Source organism: Nansenia antarctica (assembly GCF_963989245.1).
Source record: "Nansenia antarctica genome assembly, chromosome: 10".
Lineage (NCBI taxonomy): Eukaryota > Metazoa > Chordata > Actinopteri > Argentiniformes > Microstomatidae > Nansenia > Nansenia antarctica.
In genome coordinates, this window is record NC_137680.1 from 37707278 (window position 1) to 37714468 (window position 7191).

A 7191-nucleotide genomic window follows, 5' to 3' on the forward strand; every position below is an offset into this window, starting at 1 on the left:
CAAACAGCCGTCTGAGGAAACAGCCAATCACAAACTGTCGTCTGAGGAAACAGCCAATCACAAACAGTCGTCTGAGGAAACAGCCAATCACAAACAGTCGTCTGAGGAAACAGCCAATCACAAACAGCCGTCTGAGGAAACAGCCAATCACAAACAGCCTTCTGAGGAAACAGCCAATCACAAACAGCCAATCACAAACTGTCGTCTGAGGAAACAGCCAATCACAAACAGCCGTCTGAGGAAACAGCCAATCACAAACAGCCGTCTGAGGAAACAGCCAATCACAAACAGCCGTCTGAGGAAACAGCCAATCACAAACTGTCGTCTGAGGAAACAGCCAATCACAAACAGTCGTCTGAGGAAACAGCCAATCACAAACAGTCGTCTGAGGAAACAGCCCATCACAAACAGCCGTCTGAGGAAACAGCCAATCACAAACAGTCGTCTGAGGAAACAGCCAATCACAAACTGTCATCTGAGGAAACAGCCAATCACAAACAGCCAATCACAAACAGTCGTCTGAGGAAACAGCCAATCACAAACAGTCGTCTGAGGAAACAGCCAATCACAAACAGCCGTCTGAGGAAACAGCCAATCACAAACAGTCGTCTGAGGAAACAGCCAATCACAAACAGCCGTCTGAGGAAACAGCCAATCACAAACTGTCGTCTGAGGGAACAGCCAATCACAAACAGTCATCTGAGGAAACAGCCAATCACAAACAGCCAATCACAAACAGCCAATCACAAACAGTCGTCTGAGGAAACAGCCAATCACAAACTGTCGTCTGAGGAAACAGCCAATCACAAACAGCCGTCTGAGGAAACAGCCAATCACAAACATCCGTCTGAGGAAACAGCCAATCACAAACAGCCGTCTGAGGAAACAGCCAATCACAAACTGTCGTCTGAGGAAACAGCCAATCACAAACAGTCGTCTGAGGAAACAGCCAATCACAAACAGTCGTCTGAGGAAACAGCCAATCACAAACAGCCGTCTGAGGAAACAGCCAATCACAAACAGCCTTCTGAGGAAACAGCCAATCACAAACAGCCAATCACAAACTGTCGCCTGAGGAAACTGCCAATCACAAACAGCCGTCTGAGGAAACAGCCAATCACAAACAGCCGTCTGAGGAAACAGCCAATCACAAACAGCCGTCTGAGGAAACAGCCAATCACAAACTGTCGTCTGAGGAAACAGCCAATCACAAACAGTCGTCTGAGGAAACAGCCAATCACAAACAGTCGTCTGAGGAAACAGCCCATCACAAACAGCCGTCTGAGGAAACAGCCAATCACAAACAGTCGTCTGAGGAAACAACCAATCACAAACAGTCGTCTGAGGAAACAGCCAATCACAAACTGTCGTCTGAGGAAACAGCCAATCACAAACAGTCATCTGAGGAAACAGCCAATCACAAACAGCCAATCACAAACAGTCGTCTGAGGAAACAGCCAATCACAAACTGTCGTCTGAGGAAACAGCCAATCACAAACAGCCGTCTGAGGAAACAGCCAATCACAAACAGCCGTCTGAGGAAACAGCCAATCACAAACAGTCGTTTGAGGAAACAGCCAATCACAAACTGTCGTCTGAGGAAACAGCCAATCACAAACAGCCGTCTGAGGAAACAGCCAATCACAAACAGCCGTCTGAGGAAACAGCCAATCACAAACTGTCGTCTGAGGAAACAGCCAATCACAAACAGTCGTCTGAGGAAACAGCCAATCACAAACAGCCGTCTGAGGAAACAGCCAATCACAAACTGTCGTCTGAGGAAACAGCCAATCATAAACAGTCATCTGAGGAAACAGCCAATCACAAACAGCCAATCACAAACAGTCGTCTGAGGAAACAGCCAATCACAAACTGTCGTCTGAGGAAACAGCCAATCACAAACAGGCGTCTGAGGAAACAGCCAATCACAAACAGCCGTCTGAGGAAACAGCCAATCACAAACAGTCGTCTGAGGAAACAGCCAATCACAAACTGTCGTCTGAGGAAACAGCCAATCACAAACAGTCATCTGAGGAAACAGCCAATCACAAACAGCCAATCACAAACAGTCATCTGAGGAAACAGCCAATCACAAACAGCCAATCACAAACAGTCGTCTGAGGAAACAGCCAATCACAAACTGTCGTCTGAGGAAACAGCCAATCACAAACAGCCGTCTGAGGAAACAGCCAATCACAAACAGCCGTCTGAGGAAACAGCCAATCACAAACTGTCGTCTGAGGAAACAGCCAATCACAAACAGTCGTCTGAGGAAACAGCCAATCACAAACAGTCGTCTGAGGAAACAGCCAATCCCAAACAGTCGTCTGAGGAAACAGCCCATCACAAACAGCCGTCTGAGGAAACAGCCAATCACAAACAGTCGTCTGAGGAAACAGCCAATCACAAACAGTTGTCTGAGGAAACAGCCAATCACAAACTGTCGTCTGAGGAAACAGCCAATCACAAACAGTCATCTGAGGAAACAGCCAATCACAAACAGTCGTCTGAGGAAACAGCCAATCACAAACTGTCGTCTGAGGAAACAGCCAATCACAAACAGTCGTCTGAGGAAACAGCCAATCACAAACAGCCGTCTGAGGAAACAGCCAATCACAAACAGCCGTCTGAGGAAACAGCCAATCACAAACTGTCGTCTGAGGAAACAGCCAATCACAAACAGTCGTCTGAGGAAACAGCCAATCACAAACAGTCGTCTGAGGAAACAGCCAATCCCAAACAGTCGTCTGAGGAAACAGCCCATCACAAACAGCCGTCTGAGGAAACAGCCAATCACAAACAGTCGTCTGAGGAAACAGCCAATCACAAACAGTCGTCTGAGGAAACAGCCAATCACAAACTGTCGTCTGAGGAAACAGCCAATCACAAACAGTCATCTGAGGAAACAGCCAATCACAAACAGTCGTCTGAGGAAACAGCCAATCACAAACTGTCGTCTGAGGAAACAGCCAATCACAAACAGTCGTCTGAGGAAACAGCCAATCACAAACAGTCGTCTGAGGAAACAACCAATCACAAACAGCCGTCTGAGGAAACAGCCAATCACAAACAGTCGTCTGAGGAAACAGCCAATCACAAACAGCCAATCACAAACAGTCGTCTGAGGAAACAGCCAATCACAAACAGTCGTCTGAGGAAACAGCCAATCACAAACAGCCGTCTGAGGAAACAGCCAATCACAAACAGTCGTCTGAGGAAACAGCCAATCACAAACAGCCGTCTGAGGAAACAGCCAATCACAAACTGTCGTCTGAGGGAACAGCCAATCACAAACAGTCATCTGAGGAAACAGCCAATCACAAACAGCCAATCACAAACAGCCAATCACAAACAGTCGTCTGAGGAAACAGCCAATCACAAACTGTCGTCTGAGGAAACAGCCAATCACAAACAGCCGTCTGAGGAAACAGCCAATCACAAACATCCGTCTGAGGAAACAGCCAATCACAAACAGCCGTCTGAGGAAACAGCCAATCACAAACTGTCGTCTGAGGAAACAGCCAATCACAAACAGTCGTCTGAGGAAACAGCCAATCACAAACAGTCGTCTGAGGAAACAGCCAATCACAAACAGCCGTCTGAGGAAACAGCCAATCACAAACAGCCTTCTGAGGAAACAGCCAATCACAAACAGCCAATCACAAACTGTCGTCTGAGGAAACAGCCAATCACAAACAGCCGTCTGAGGAAACAGCCAATCACAAACAGCCGTCTGAGGAAACAGCCAATCACAAACAGCCGTCTGAGGAAACAGCCAATCACAAACTGTCGTCTGAGGAAACAGCCAATCACAAACAGTCGTCTGAGGAAACAGCCAATCACAAACAGTCGTCTGAGGAAACAGCCAATCACAAACTGTCGTCTGAGGAAACAGCCAATCACAAACAGTCATCTGAGGAAACAGCCAATCACAAACAGCCAATCACAAACAGTCGTCTGAGGAAACAGCCAATCACAAACTGTCGTCTGAGGAAACAGCCAATCACAAACAGCCGTCTGAGGAAACAGCCAATCACAAACAGCCGTCTGAGGAAACAGCCAATCACAAACAGTCGTTTGAGGAAACAGCCAATCACAAACTGTCGTCTGAGGAAACAGCCAATCACAAACAGCCGTCTGAGGAAACAGCCAATCACAAACAGCCGTCTGAGGAAACAGCCAATCACAAACTGTCGTCTGAGGAAACAGCCAATCACAAACAGGCGTCTGAGGAAACAGCCAATCACAAACAGCCGTCTGAGGAAACAGCCAATCACAAACAGTCGTCTGAGGAAACAGCCAATCACAAACTGTCGTCTGAGGAAACAGCCAATCACAAACAGTCATCTGAGGAAACAGCCAATCACAAACAGCCAATCACAAACAGTCATCTGAGGAAACAGCCAATCACAAACAGCCAATCACAAACAGTCGTCTGAGGAAACTGCCAATCACAAACTGTCGTCTGAGGAAACAGCCAATCACAAACAGCCGTCTGAGGAAACAGCCAATCACAAACAGCCGTCTGAGGAAACAGCCAATCACAAACTGTCGTCTGAGGAAACAGCCAATCACAAACAGTCGTCTGAGGAAACAGCCAATCACAAACAGTCGTCTGAGGAAACAGCCAATCCCAAACAGTCGTCTGAGGAAACAGCCCATCACAAACAGCCGTCTGAGGAAACAGCCAATCACAAACAGTCGTCTGAGGAAACAGCCAATCACAAACAGTCGTCTGAGGAAACAGCCAATCACAAACTGTCGTCTGAGGAAACAGCCAATCACAAACAGTCATCTGAGGAAACAGCCAATCACAAACAGTCGTCTGAGGAAACAGCCAATCACAAACTGTCGTCTGAGGAAACAGCCAATCACAAACAGTCGTCTGAGGAAACAGCCAATCACAAACAGCCGTCTGAGGAAACAGCCAATCACAAACAGCCGTCTGAGGAAACAGCCAATCACAAACTGTCGTCTGAGGAAACAGCCAATCACAAACAGTCGTCTGAGGAAACAGCCAATCACAAACAGTCGTCTGAGGAAACAGCCAATCCCAAACAGTCGTCTGAGGAAACAGCCCATCACAAACAGCCGTCTGAGGAAACAGCCAATCACAAACAGTCGTCTGAGGAAACAGCCAATCACAAACAGTCGTCTGAGGAAACAGCCAATCACAAACTGTCGTCTGAGGAAACAGCCAATCACAAACAGTCATCTGAGGAAACAGCCAATCACAAACAGTCGTCTGAGGAAACAGCCAATCACAAACTGTCGTCTGAGGAAACAGCCAATCACAAACAGTCGTCTGAGGAAACAGCCAATCACAAACAGCCGTCTGAGGAAACAACCAATCACAAACAGCCGTCTGAGGAAACAGCCAATCACAAACAGTCGTCTGAGGAAACAGCCAATCACAAACTGTCATCTGAGGAAACAGCCAATCACAAACAGCCAATCACAAACAGTCGTCTGAGGAAACAGCCAATCACAAACAGTCGTCTGAGGAAACAGCCAATCACAAACAGCCGTCTGAGGAAACAGCCAATCACAAACAGTCGTCTGAGGAAACAGCCAATCACAAACAGCCGTCTGAGGAAACAGCCAATCACAAACTGTCGTCTGAGGGAACAGCCAATCACAAACAGTCATCTGAGGAAACAGCCAATCACAAACAGCCAATCACAAACAGCCAATCACAAACAGTCGTCTGAGGAAACAGCCAATCACAAACTGTCGTCTGAGGAAACAGCCAATCACAAACAGCCGTCTGAGGAAACAACCAATCACAAACAGCCGTCTGAGGAAACAGCCAATCACAAACAGTCGTCTGAGGAAACAGCCAATCACAAACTGTCATCTGAGGAAACAGCCAATCACAAACAGCCAATCACAAACAGTCGTCTGAGGAAACAGCCAATCACAAACAGCCGTCTGAGGAAACAGCCAATCACAAACTGTCGTCTGAGGGAACAGCCAATCACAAACAGTCATCTGAGGAAACAGCCAATCACAAACAGCCAATCACAAACAGCCAATCACAAACAGTCGTCTGAGGAAACAGCCAATCACAAACTGTCGTCTGAGGAAACAGCCAATCACAAACAGCCGTCTGAGGAAACAGCCAATCACAAACATCCGTCTGAGGAAACAGCCAATCACAAACAGCCGTCTGAGGAAACAGCCAATCACAAACTGTCGTCTGAGGAAACAGCCAATCACAAACAGTCGTCTGAGGAAACAGCCAATCACAAACAGTCGTCTGAGGAAACAGCCAATCACAAACAGCCGTCTGAGGAAACAGCCAATCACAAACAGCCTTCTGAGGAAACAGCCAATCACAAACAGCCAATCACAAACTGTCGTCTGAGGAAACAGCCAATCACAAACAGCCGTCTGAGGAAACAGCCAATCACAAACAGCCGTCTGAGGAAACAGCCAATCACAAACAGCCGTCTGAGGAAACAGCCAATCACAAACTGTCGTCTGAGGAAACAGCCAATCACAAACAGTCGTCTGAGGAAACAGCCAATCACAAACAGTCGTCTGAGGAAACAGCCAATCACAAACTGTCGTCTGAGGAAACAGCCAATCACAAACAGTCATCTGAGGAAACAGCCAATCACAAACAGCCAATCACAAACAGTCGTCTGAGGAAACAGCCAATCACAAACTGTCGTCTGAGGAAACAGCCAATCACAAACAGCCGTCTGAGGAAACAGCCAATCACAAACAGCCGTCTGAGGAAACAGCCAATCACAAACAGTCGTTTGAGGAAACAGCCAATCACAAACTGTCGTCTGAGGAAACAGCCAATCACAAACAGCCGTCTGAGGAAACAGCCAATCACAAACAGCCGTCTGAGGAAACAGCCAATCACAAACTGTCGTCTGAGGAAACAGCCAATCACAAACAGTCGTCTGAGGAAACAGCCAATCACAAACAGCCGTCTGAGGAAACAGCCAATCACAAACTGTCGTCTGAGGAAACAGCCAATCATAAACAGTCATCTGAGGAAACAGCCAATCACAAACAGCCAATCACAAACAGTCGTCTGAGGAAACAGCCAATCACAAACTGTCGTCTGAGGAAACAGCCAATCACAAACAGGCGTCTGAGGAAACAGCCAATCACAAACAGCCGTCTGAGGAAACAGCCAATCACAAACAGTCGTCTGAGGAAACAGCCAATCAC